We start from the raw sequence: 12,148 nt of genomic DNA, 5'->3' as shown, positions 1-12,148 counted from the left end.
TAAATGGTGATTCGTACAGAAACACACAGCCGGCAGAGAACGAAAGACTGTGGAGTGCCCACCTCTAAATGAAGCGTCTGCGTCACACCCAACTCCTCACAGCTCAGCAACCGCCATAGAAGAGAGGGGCAGGAAGACTGTGAAAGCCAGAGGTGGTGGATTTCTGAAACAGTTGCCGGACATGACAAGGTCGTCGAATACACGGCCTCAGGGCAGCCGTGGCTACCTAAGGAAGACTCTTACAAGCCTAACAAAATCCCAGCATGAGTGGGAGAGGGGCTCACGAAGGTCCACCTCTAGCCAAGGAGCCATTTGTTGACAATTTGTCTTTTGGGAAAGGGAGAGTCATTTTTCTTTAAGGGTGTGGTACATACACACACTCTCCAATACAAAAATAAATCAACCTCTTTCGTGCTTTTGCTTTTTTTTTTTTTTTTTAAAGAAGTGCAAAATCATCCTCAGCTACATAGCAAGTTGAGATGCATTCTGGGATATAGGAGGTCCTTTCTCCAAAAAATTAAAAAAAAAAAAAAAAAGCTTTTCCTTGGCATCCCTGCACGGAAATGCTGTTCAATCCCTTTTCACCTTTTTAAAGGAACAAGAGCTGACTGGCATTTACTGGTTACATAATCCTTCTCCATCTGAAGAAGTGTGACAAGAGGCCTCACTGCCTCCACGTCAGACTACCGTCACCCTCCTGACATTCAGAGATGGCCAGAGACAAAAGGTTAAAGCAGCGTGGAGCTCTTCTCATGCGGAAAACTCCTCACACAGACCTCATGCAAACTGACGCATCACGTGGGGTGTTTAAAAGCAAGGGATGACACCTGCCCCCAGAGGCACTGCAGGTGTGGCCGCTGTGTGGCGGAAAGGAGGGAGGCGGGTCTGTCTATGCTCAGTCTTCTGACCTGTGAACACCTGAATGATTAGTGGCCTAACATCCCCTGAAAATAGCGAGCCCGAGATGACCACCAGTCTAGGGGTCTCAGACAGGGGGCTAGCCTGAGGTGACTGCCAGTCCAGTGCCACACAGACCCCTCTCCCAGGTGAGGAGCAAGCTGGAGAATAGGAGAGCCCCACCTGGGGCTGAGGGCCTCAGGTGGGAATGAGTCCAAGACAGACCACCCTTGCAGTGGCCACTTGGGCAGGTTGGGCCAGGAGCAAGGCCAAGATGGTTACCAGACCAGTACCGTGGGGCCCGAGTGTGGAGCTAGCCTGAGGGGACCTCCAGTCTGGAGCTGTGCAGGCCTCGGAGAGCAGGCTGTGCCCGAGATGACCGCTGCCTGGTGCCATAATGCACAAATGGGACACAGCACTCTCAAAACCACTCCTAAGACGACCTCTGACACTCAGAAACCCCAGGCATTAGGAAGAGGAGCACGTAAGTGGTGGAGAGATAAAAGAGAAAGAGAAACAGAAGGATGTGGGCACAGTAAAGAGAGACAGAAGTGGAGACTCAACGGTAGTGAGGAACAGCCAAATGTGAGTGGCTGGTGATGTCCTCTGGGCCACATCTAGGTCCATGGGCCTGCAGCAACAGGCTGTTACCACCAAAGGCCAGGCAAATGTCCCTGGTCTGAGCTGCCACCCAGGACATGTTAATGTCTGAGGACTGTGCAGAATTGGCCCTACTCCTCTCCTGGGCATCATGGGAAAGCTGGTCCTGGGGGCATGAGAGCAGGAGCACTGACTCCACCCCAGCCAGCTTGTAGTACTTGAGAGATTGGGCCCCCCATATTGTAGGAGTTGCAGGTTATCCAGCTGTGGGGGTGAGGGGATGGGAGTACAAGTGTGGGACAACTGGCCCTACCACCTGCCTCCTGTGTGGTGGCATGGATGAGGGGGAGACACCTCGCCCCTAACAACCTGCAGCAGCTGAAAGACCTGGCCCTGAAGTCATGAGGAGAGCTAGGCCCACCCCTCACCAGCTGCAGCACTTGAAACAGCGGGCCTTGTACCTCACCTGGGCAGCACAGTAGATGTGACCCTGGTGGCAGGGGTGCCAGCCCTGAGGCCATGAGCATGGGAGAGCCGTCCCAACCACTTGTCTGCCATGTGGTGACATGGGCAAGGGAGAGTGGCCACCCCTTACATCCCTTGCTATCAATGGCAAGCAGGAGAGCTGGCCTCAAGTCATCAGAGCAAGAGGAGAGCTGGCCCTGCCCCTCACCTACTACAGCACTCAGGAGAGCTGGCCCTGGTAACAGAGGTTGCTGGTGGGCTGGCCCTGAGGGCATAAGAGAGGGAGAGTCAGAGGACTGACCTGCTCAGATACCTCTCAAGATCCAGGGCTTTGAATTGGCCTACCCCAACATTTATCCTATTGATGAACGGCTGGGATGAAGTGGAGGTTTCTGGTTTCTCTGGAAACTGAGTTGTGTCATGTGAACATGTTTTTTTGTTTTGGGTCCAAGTGTGGGATGTGGGAAGGGAATATTCTCCTCTCCCACCTCCCTGAGGAAAACAGCCCCCTCAGAAAACAACCCCTGTGAAAAGGCTCCTGATGTTTTGTCAGCTGGAAACCACCCCCTACAAGGGACATGGTTTTGTGAGCTGTAAACCATCCCTGTGTGGCCTCTGAGAAGGGATAAAGAGTAGACCACAGACAGTGAGACAATGCTGTTGCATTGCCACACTTTGCAACAGTTAGCATCCTTCCCTGGTCTTCACGGAGAGAAGTGCTCCAGAGAACTTCTCATGCTGTTTGTCCAAGTTTTGCCTCTTTGGTGGACTTGTACTGTTTGGGCAGTCTAGCCACTTCTACCGAATCATTCCACTGCTGCTGACTCACATTGCCGCTGCTGCTGCTTTACTGTTTTACTGGACTGCTGGTATCTTGAGTCTGGTAATCCCCAGAGAATTCATAGACCCTTATCAGCAGGAAGAAGGTAAAGGAGGTCTATAAACCTTTTCCCTACTAATCTCCTACCTAAGGTCAGGGTGTTGGAAGGGAGTTAGAGGTGTTTAAGAACCTCAAATAAAGTAGGCATTTGAAAAATTTAAGCCTACACTGGAGTGTGTGAAGGGGCTAGTCCTAGAGATCCAAAACAAGACCACCATGACACAGGCCACAACAGGATAGCCGAGAGGCGTCCCAGTGAGGTTCCAGTATTAAGTACCAGAAGCCAGAGACCATTGAGTCACTGCAATGAGCGATTGCAAGCAGGGAAGTATGGACAAAAGGGTGTACTGCGTGACGAAGGGACACAGTACAGATTCATGACAAGATCTTTTTTCTTCCTCTGTTGGTTGGAAATTTGTAAGAGTCGAGGGCCAGCGTGGGAGGAGGGGGGAATGAGTGGATTGGGGTGTATGATGTGAAATTTACAATGAACCAATAAAAAGCTTTTGGTTTTTTGTTTGTTTGTTTGTTTGTTTCTTAGGTAAGGGATAATAGAGGAAGGAATAAAAGGAGAATCCTTTTTACTAAAAACCCAAAAAAGTCACCCTGACTCCTCCCTTTCCTGCCAGCTGATCACTGCAAACTAGAGTCAAAACCAGGCAAATTATCATGGCCTCTCAGGCCTTTCTCGCTACTGCTCTAAGGACACTACCAATTTTCAGGGCCACTTCTAACATCTTGACCAAGAGAAAGGAGTAAATTAGTGCGTTCTCTTTAGAGCAGTACAGACACATTCGTGCCTCCTGTTAGCTCACTAACCGACTGAGAGAAGCCTACAAAGCCCCAGAAAATGTCTCCTGAAAGAGCAAAGCCGAGCTCACGGTAGCTTTGTCTTTGCTGCAGCTTTCCTTCTGGCTCTGAACCAGAGCTGAGGCTCACTTTGGGTCAGTGGTCATCAGTGTCCCTCGAGATGGCTGCTGGCTTCACAGAGCAGCACATACTGTCAGTGACAGCCTGAAGCCATTCAAAGAGAAAGCTCAGGACGGAAGCAGCATTTAACCTCCTTGTGGGTTTTCCTTTCTAAATCCCTAGTCAGTGATGGGATGCAGGTGCTTAGGGACTTTTAATTTAAAGGTTCCCAAAATATATGTAATGCGTTAAGGCACCAAATGGTCCGTGTCAGCATGTTTCCTTGGAAGGGCAGCACATTAGTAGCCTGTCTTGGTCCCTGATGCCCTGAAGAGACACCATGACCAAGGCAACTCTTATGAAGAAAGTGTTTAATTGGGAGCTTGTTTACAGTTTCCAAGGGTTGGTCCACTATCACCATGGTGGGAAGCAGACAGACATGGGTGCTAGAGCCATAGCTGAGAACGTTACATCCTGATCCAAAGGCAGCAGGCAGAGAAAGACACTGGGCCTGAGTGGGCTTTTGGAACCTCAAAGTCTACCCCAAGTGACACACTTCCTCCAACAAGGTCTCACCTTCTCCAACAAGGCCACACCTCCTAATCCTTCTCAAATGGTTCTACTCCCTGGGGACCAAGCATTCAAACATACTAGTTTATAGGGGTCACTCCCATTCAAACCACCACATAACTCTCCCCAGTTATGCAACAAATACTTGCTGACAGACTTTTGTGCCAAAACAGCCTGAGGAAATAGTGTAAGCAAAACAGACATGCAAGCTTTTCTGGCTAATTTGGTATTACCTCTACCAAACTTTTTTTTTTTTTTTTTTTTTTTTCCTAAGAGGGTCCCTCTAATATTCCAGAGTGGCCTTGAACTACGCAGGCCTATAATTTGAACAACCCTTGCCTCGGCAACCAGAGTGGGCCACTGTTAAAGTTATTTTTTACAAAACAGTGCTTCTCAGTTTCTCTCTTAACCCAGCTATCACCCAAATAATTAAGACCCAATCATATATTATTTACTTATCAAGCTTTATAGCACAGTCCGGTGTAGTTTCAACTCTATCCTCAACCCTCTAAGTTAGCCTGGCTTCCTCCCAGCATAAATTCCTGAGATACTTGCACTTTTTGGCATTCTCTGCTCCAGAGCTCCTGACACCTAGACCTCAGCCCAGGGCTGAATCCCCTACTTCCTTCTCTAACTCCTCCTGCCCTGGCTGGCAGGAAGTCTAGCCCTATTCTCTCACAAAGTCAGTGATTGGCTGTAAGCTGCTTTATTGGCACATCAGAGGACCACTGGGGGAGCAGAGTTTATACAACTTTTGAGACAGGAGATTTTCAGAACAAGGACTGCATCCAGATGTGGGGAGTACAATAATAAGCATTTGAATTATGCCGTAATCTTATTTATGCCTAGAGGCCATCCAGCTCTTCATCATCAGTAACTCTTCCAGGAACTCTCCTGTGGATCTCTGATCTGGTTTCAGCAGCCCCTGTTCTATCCTGTAAAATTCTGTGTGTCCCTAGTAACTACAGCACTGAAAATGAAGTCCTGTTTCCCAGGATTTTAGAAGTGCAACGCCATTTTGTATGTCCCCAAATCTAAGTCATTTTCATGTCAGATGTAAAGGACTATATGAAATAATCCTCATAGCATTGTACAGGAGAAGTCTCTATTACTCTCAAAAGTAAATGTGATTTGGGGGTCATGAATTTGATTGATATCACTATAATCCATTAAAATAGTCATAATTTATTCAAAAGATACTTCTCGGGAAACTTTCCATAAGAGGTTTGAGAAGGGAACAAAGCAGCAGATAATGGGGAAAGCAGATTGGTTCTGGCAAGGCCTTGAGACTCCACCCTGGCTTTTATGAAAGCCTCTCAGATGGCACACCAGCTCGCCAGGATTGATGGGCAAAGACCCCATCTCTCCCTGTCACCAACCAACAGCCCAAATCCTATCCCCCTGGCTCACCATGTACCTTCCTGTCTTCCTGCACGCTGGGATTTTGGCAAGTGGATCCCATCATTGAGAATTAAGACTGTTGAGGGACTAAGTCCCATGTTTCAAATTCAAAATGAAAACCAGGCCTGCAAATCACAGGGAAAGATATAAAACCACAGTGAAACTAGAGGGAGAAAAAAAACCCAACCAGCCTGTACAAGAAAACCCTCACATGCCTAGTTCCTCTTAAGAAATATGGAGGTTTGGGTGAGATCGCCTATTAATTCAGAAACTCTTTTGTGTGTGACACACACACTGGTCCTGTCCTCAGGTTTCCCATACCCATTAGCCGTCCGTACTGTCATAGTGTTTACTATCTTGAGCTCTTAACAAAAAGAAGAGAAACAATTCTTCCAGGGCAGTGAATCAACTGCTAAGTAATGACTAACAACAAGGCCATTTACATGTTTCCAAATAGACCTGATTTTGACAAGATACAGTAAAACTAAGAGTTACTGAGCACTGAAGTTTCATAACTACCCATTTCGTAAAATAATTCAAAAGTGGGCGGGGAAGTCAGCAATCGCCAACAATCAGAAACAATCAGAGGTGTCCCTGGAAATTAAAGTTAGTGGTTTCCTTCAGAGAGACCTTGCTTTCTCTGTATTGTCTTCCTCAATGTTCTGTGCAATAGTTACTCTGTAGATAGAACCTTTTAATGCCTGAGAACTACTTTAGTTATTTTGGAGCAGAAAAAAAATCAGCATGTATCTGTAACAAAATGTGTAGACACTGATGTTGTAATTATGTCATCATAAAGAGTATTGTAAAAGACAGTTTTCCTAAAAACATGGAGGAGATGATTTGCGGAAATTGTCAGGGACATAGCAATTTGGTAGTTGGAAAATAATTTAGGCAGCAAGCAATGTGGTCTGCTTAACCAAACCATAGAGAAAATGTAATTAAAAGGGGGAATGGAAACTGTTGTGGGTTTCACAAAGAAGAGAAGAAGTGGGTAAGGAAGGATTTTTCCTAACTGTAACCTTCTCCTGTTACAAATGGCAGCATGGATACAAAAAACATGAAAGGAAGTCCTGTTTGGTCCACTCTACCTAACCACCTGGGATGTGGTCCTGATGAAGGTGGAGATAGGGCTGGTAAATTTAGATACTTCATCCCCTTTGACAAAAGCCAAACCAACCTGCAAGTCCTGAAGAAATGCAACCTCCCATTAACAGAGACAAATTACTGTCCAAACAGAACATGGGTCTGCTATCGTTGGGTTACTACAAAAATGCTGTAGGAGATTCTTAATGTCTGGGGGAAATCTAAATCTTCATTGTTATCACATATTCTACTCAAAATCCACTTCTTCATAAAGGTCAAATTTCACTCAAGACTTTCTAGGTAACACAAGAACGTAATCTTGGTGTTGAAAGAAAAAATTAAATCAGTATAACCTGGTTGCATTTAACGGACAACATTAGTGCTGTTCCCAATAAAAGTCTTTTGGTGTGTGTCATGGGCCCTCCCCTCCCCCCAGGTTCAGGCTTATCAAGGGAAAGCAGCTGTGGTGACATGGCCACCTGTGAGAAACACGAGGGGCCTTAGCTGCCTTCAAGCAGGGCAAGAGCTAGAGGTGAGCATCGCACCTTCTAGTCCAGCTGCGCAAGCCCAAGAGTGAGCTAAGAACACGCAGAGAGTTCTTAGCTGTGAGCTGGTGACTGTTGGCTACATTCGGTGCTCCCTGGGATCCGCTCTCTAGCCAATCAGTCCTTCTCTTGCTCGGTGAAGCACAGCAGGCAGATCTTTCCAAACGCATTTTGCTGGCTGGGACTTCCTGTCTCATGCTAAGAGACGCAGGTCAAATGGGCAGAATATAATGCAAGCACAGCAGGTGCAGGGCCGAAGCTTCGCTGTGCATCCTGAAAATGAGATCCAGAAAAATGTTCTGATCTCCTTTTAAAACCACCACAGCCGGGTGGTGGCACACACCTTTAAACCCAGCATTTGAGAGGCGGTGGCAGGCAGATTCCTGAGCTCCAGGGCAGTCAGGGCTACCCAGAGAAACACTGTGTCTAAAAAAAAAAAAAAAAAAAAAAAAAATCAGGAGAACAATAGATCTAAAAATTCTACTCTGAAGTATATTTCCAAGAGTTTGAAACAGCAATCCAAATAAATCCTTGTTCACAAATATACATAAGCAGCCATATTCACAATGACAGAAAGTTAGAAACTGGTGAATGGATAAGCAAAGCATTGCAAAATAGTTATAATTTGAATATGAAACACCCCCACAAGTTCATGTTGTTTTGTTTGAGGCAGGGTTCTTGGCTGTCCTGGAACTCACTCTGTAGACCAGGCCGGCACTGAACTCACAGAGATCCACCTGCCTCTGCCTCCTAAACGCCGGGATTAAAGGCGTGCACCACCACCCTGCCAGACACATGTTTTGAAATGTGTGGTTAGTAGCGTTGCTCTGTGGAAACTTCAGGAAAAAAGCTTAGCTGGCAGCCGGTCACTGGAGGTACTGTCCCACGGGGAGAGGAGCAGCCTGATGCGGACGCCCTGCGTGATGGCAGGATACGGAGGCTGAGGCGGTTTGCCGCTGTCGACCTCATCAGCACTTTCAACAGAGTATGGGGCAGAAACCAGAAGGCATAGTGCCTTGTTACGGCTGGGCGAAGTGGAGAGTGCAGGTAATTCTGTCAAAAGCTGGCCTTGAAGCTGAGACAAACAAGTCAAACCTCTCATCTCGCTGCCTGCTGATAGGCCGGGTGGGAGACCGAGGCAGAGAGAGCTGAGAGAGCTGCTAAAAAACAAAGGAGTTAGCAACCTGCGGCGGCTGCTCTTCAGAGTTCAGTGCTGAGCACCACGGAGACCCCGTTACTCTCTGCCTGCTCTTCCGGGAAAATTAAGAAAGGAAATTGAACTTGCGGACTGCTTGGCTAGCAGCGCCCAGAGCTGTGGGGAAAGCGTCAAGAACAGGAGCTGGAAACCAGAGGGCTAGTCACGTTAAGACCTCCTGCCGCAGCTGTGGCAGACTTCTTCCCATCTAGGTTGCCGAGAGATCTTGCAGTACCGACAGGGGAGGGTCAAGCCCACCACCACTCCCTCGCCCTGCTGATGCGTTCAACTCTTCCCTCTCAGCCTCTGCCCTCCCACACACCCGCCCCATCCTGAACTCCAATTCTGGAGCACACAGTGTCTCAGAAACCCTTCCCTTTTCTTCTCTCAGAACACGAGCCACCCCACAGGGCGACACACGACTTTGGTTTGGGTGGCATTTACACCTACTGACCTTTCTACGCTGCATCTGCAAGCACCCTCAAAGGTACATTCCTTGTTCCTCTTTACCAGCGGATTAGAAAGAAGGTTTGTGACTACGTTACAGCTTCTTAGTTTCTAGTTTCCATTTCAGGGCTGACTCACTGACTCCCAGTGAGAGTAAATTTAGATTTTTGGCCAGTAACATAAACCCCAGAAGCGATTTTTTGGTATTGTTTCTTCTTGAATTTAGCCAATCAAGCAACCCTCAGCTTCAACACCAAAGTGTAAGCAAGGAAGGGCCTCTGTTCTTTCTGTGAATGTCTTAAAAGTTTACTAGGTGTCCTCTGAACTGCGCCAAGCGAGCAGCCTCAGGGCTACACTTGGGCTCTCTCGTGCTTGGGGGTAGACATTCCAGATGCCACATCTGTGGACGCTTAGCAGGGTTATGCTCTAACCCTTAAAGGATCATGTTCAAGGGGAGAGAAACAAAAACTAGCCTTTTCCTAACTTTTTTAAATAAAGGAACTGTACCGTTACAATGAAACAAGCACATGAAACTAGAGAAACCACACAGAATTCTGTCAAAGCCAGAAAGGTAACTGTAGTCATCATTAGCCTCTACCCAGAATGCTTAGACTAGAAATCATGAAATGATCATTTTATCTTAAGTGCTCCCAAATGTCAGTTGGAAGAATATTTGTCCTACAATTTCTACAGAGCTATGACAGCAGAGCTGCGTCTAGGATTCGAGTCAGACAACATGGGGTCCACAACTCCCTAACCAGTCACTGAAGCAAGTCCACCCATCCCAGTGTGATCCAGCTTTGCTTGCATTTATGTAGGTGCAGAGTATGCGACAGTGTACGGGGGCCTGAACAGCGCCGAACCCCTCAAACTGCAGATTACACATGGCTGCGAGTTGCTGTGCTAGTACCGTCTCTTTCACCTATACTTTTTAAAACCAAAATTAGCACATAAAGCATACTTAACAAAAGTAAACACGTAAAAGAAAAAGAAAAATATAAAAAAGCAGACCACCCAGTTTTAACATTAAGGGCTGGAGCTGTAGCTCAGTGGCAAAGTACTTGCATAGTACACTCAAGGCCCTAAGTTTATTAAGCATCACAAAACATGACAATTTTGTTTTGAGACAAGGCCTCACTGTCCAGTCCTGCCTGGCCCTGAACTCACATCTGCCTCCTGGGTGCTGGGGTTAAAGGCCTGTCACAACCAGCCTGAATATGGTTTTAAAACACATTGTGGAGGTTTGTTCTATAGACTCAGAAATGTCTTTAAAACTCTTTCGAATGTTAAAAGGAAATTATTTAATGGGTGGTAGCTTAAATTCAATTTGATTTTTATATTATTTGTTTAGTACTCAAGCATAAATATGTATGTTTTCTCCAATATTAAAATTCACCAATTAGCTCCTAACCTTTAAGACTCTTCCCACACCCTCAATGACCACTTTTTACCCCCTCTCCAGCTATTCAGTAGGGACTCTTTGGCCTAAGACCGGCATCCTCTTCTTTCTTTTCACTGTTGCCCGAGATGTACACTTTCTACAGTGTTCGGGCGTCTCGTTGGCTGTTCTTTCAATCTCATCATCCTAGAGGGTGCTCATTTCTCAAGGTACAATCCTCAGCTTAAAATTAGTGTTTAGAAATTCTGGACTTAAACGAATTTAATATTCTAGAGAGAAAGTCAATGGCCGCCCAGAGCAGAAATCATGAACAGTTCCCACAGCACCTTGCAAGTGCGACAAATACCTATGTAAACATTTGGTGATGTGTACACATGAGCAAGGCAAGAGACCAATCACAATTTTTAACTGTAACATGAAAGATGAGCCATTAACACCAAATTTTGTTCCCAGAGTATCAACGGATTTCCACTGTCACAAAAAACTTACTACTTACTAGCAGTAAGTTTTAAGCACTGGTCAGCTAATTTACACTGAAAATATTTACCAGCCTCACAAAATTTAAACTGAAGTAGTATACCGGGTATCAATTTTTAAAACCAAAATTCTAATTCAAATATTAAATACATTATAATGAAACAAAAACCTTAGGAAACTGAAGCCGTTCTAGATTCTCAACTACAATTAGAATCTGAAAAAAAGGCCTACTGCCCTTACTTTTCCCCAAAAAATACTATTTATTATTAGTAGTTCATACAATACTTTTCCTTTTTTTTTATTATGTTGTTTTGGGTTTTTTTGGGAGGCTTACAACAGCATATACAATCTTTCCAGGCAAGTATTAAAAACGTAGAATACAAACAATAGTTTCTTATATAAAGCCTGCTTCTCCTGCTGAATTTTATTTACCTAGCTATTTATTACTAGTTTTTTTGAGACAGGGTTTCTCTTTGTAGCCCTTCCCATTTGGGAACTCACTTTCTTAGACCAGGCTGACCTCAAACCCAGAGATCCACCTGCCTCTGCCTCCCAGGTCCTAAGGATTAAAAGGCGTTGTGCAACCACTGCCCAGCTTCATTTGCTGAACTTTAAATGACCATGACAAAGGTTACACAATCATCACGACTTAGCCGTCTCAAAACAGAAACATCGAGTCAAGAATCAAGCTAGTCAAATGGACCTTTTAAGTGCTCTCCAGCAAGCTGGAGAGATGGGTCAGTGGTTAGGAACATTGGCTTGATCTTCCAGAGGTCCTGAGTTCAATTCCCAGCAAACACATAGTGGCTGACAACCATCTGTAATGGGATCTCAGTCTCTCTTCTAATGTGCATAAAGACAGGGAACTCTAATACGTAAAGTATATATATATAGTGTGTGTATATACATATATGTGTGTGTATATACACACGCACGTGCTCTAGCAACCTAGAAAATGTGTGTGACATACTGAAAAACAGCAATTAGCAAAACTGGCTGCTTTCCAGAGGACCCAGATTTGATTCCCAGCACCTACACTTTGGCCTACAACTGTAACTCCAGCCCCAGGGGATCCAACACACTCTTCTGGCCTCCTTGGGCCCAGGTATGCACAGACTATAAAAGCAGGCAAAACACCCATACACATAAAACAATTTTTTTCCTTTTTTTTTTTTTTTTTTTTTCAGGATCCGTGTGATCACTCTGAGATAAAGTGCTCTTCACAGAAGCTAACAGCCCAAGTTTGCTCCCTAGAACCCACGTACAGGAGGAAGAGA

At 45.8% G+C, this 12,148-nt stretch overlaps 1 pseudogene; it reads left to right on the top strand.

The window, feature by feature from the left end:
- The first annotated feature begins 826 nt into the window (after positions 1 to 826).
- Positions 827 to 942, top strand: LOC129671850 (small nucleolar RNA SNORA17; annotated as a pseudogene).
- Positions 943 to 12,148: the final 11,206 nt, after the last annotated feature.

The sequence above is a fragment of the Psammomys obesus genome, unplaced genomic scaffold (assembly GCF_907164565.1).
Source record: "Psammomys obesus unplaced genomic scaffold, mPsaObe1.curated_primary_1811, whole genome shotgun sequence".
Taxonomy (NCBI): Eukaryota; Metazoa; Chordata; class Mammalia; order Rodentia; family Muridae; genus Psammomys; species Psammomys obesus.
This window is presented reverse-complemented; position numbering and strand designations above follow the sequence as displayed.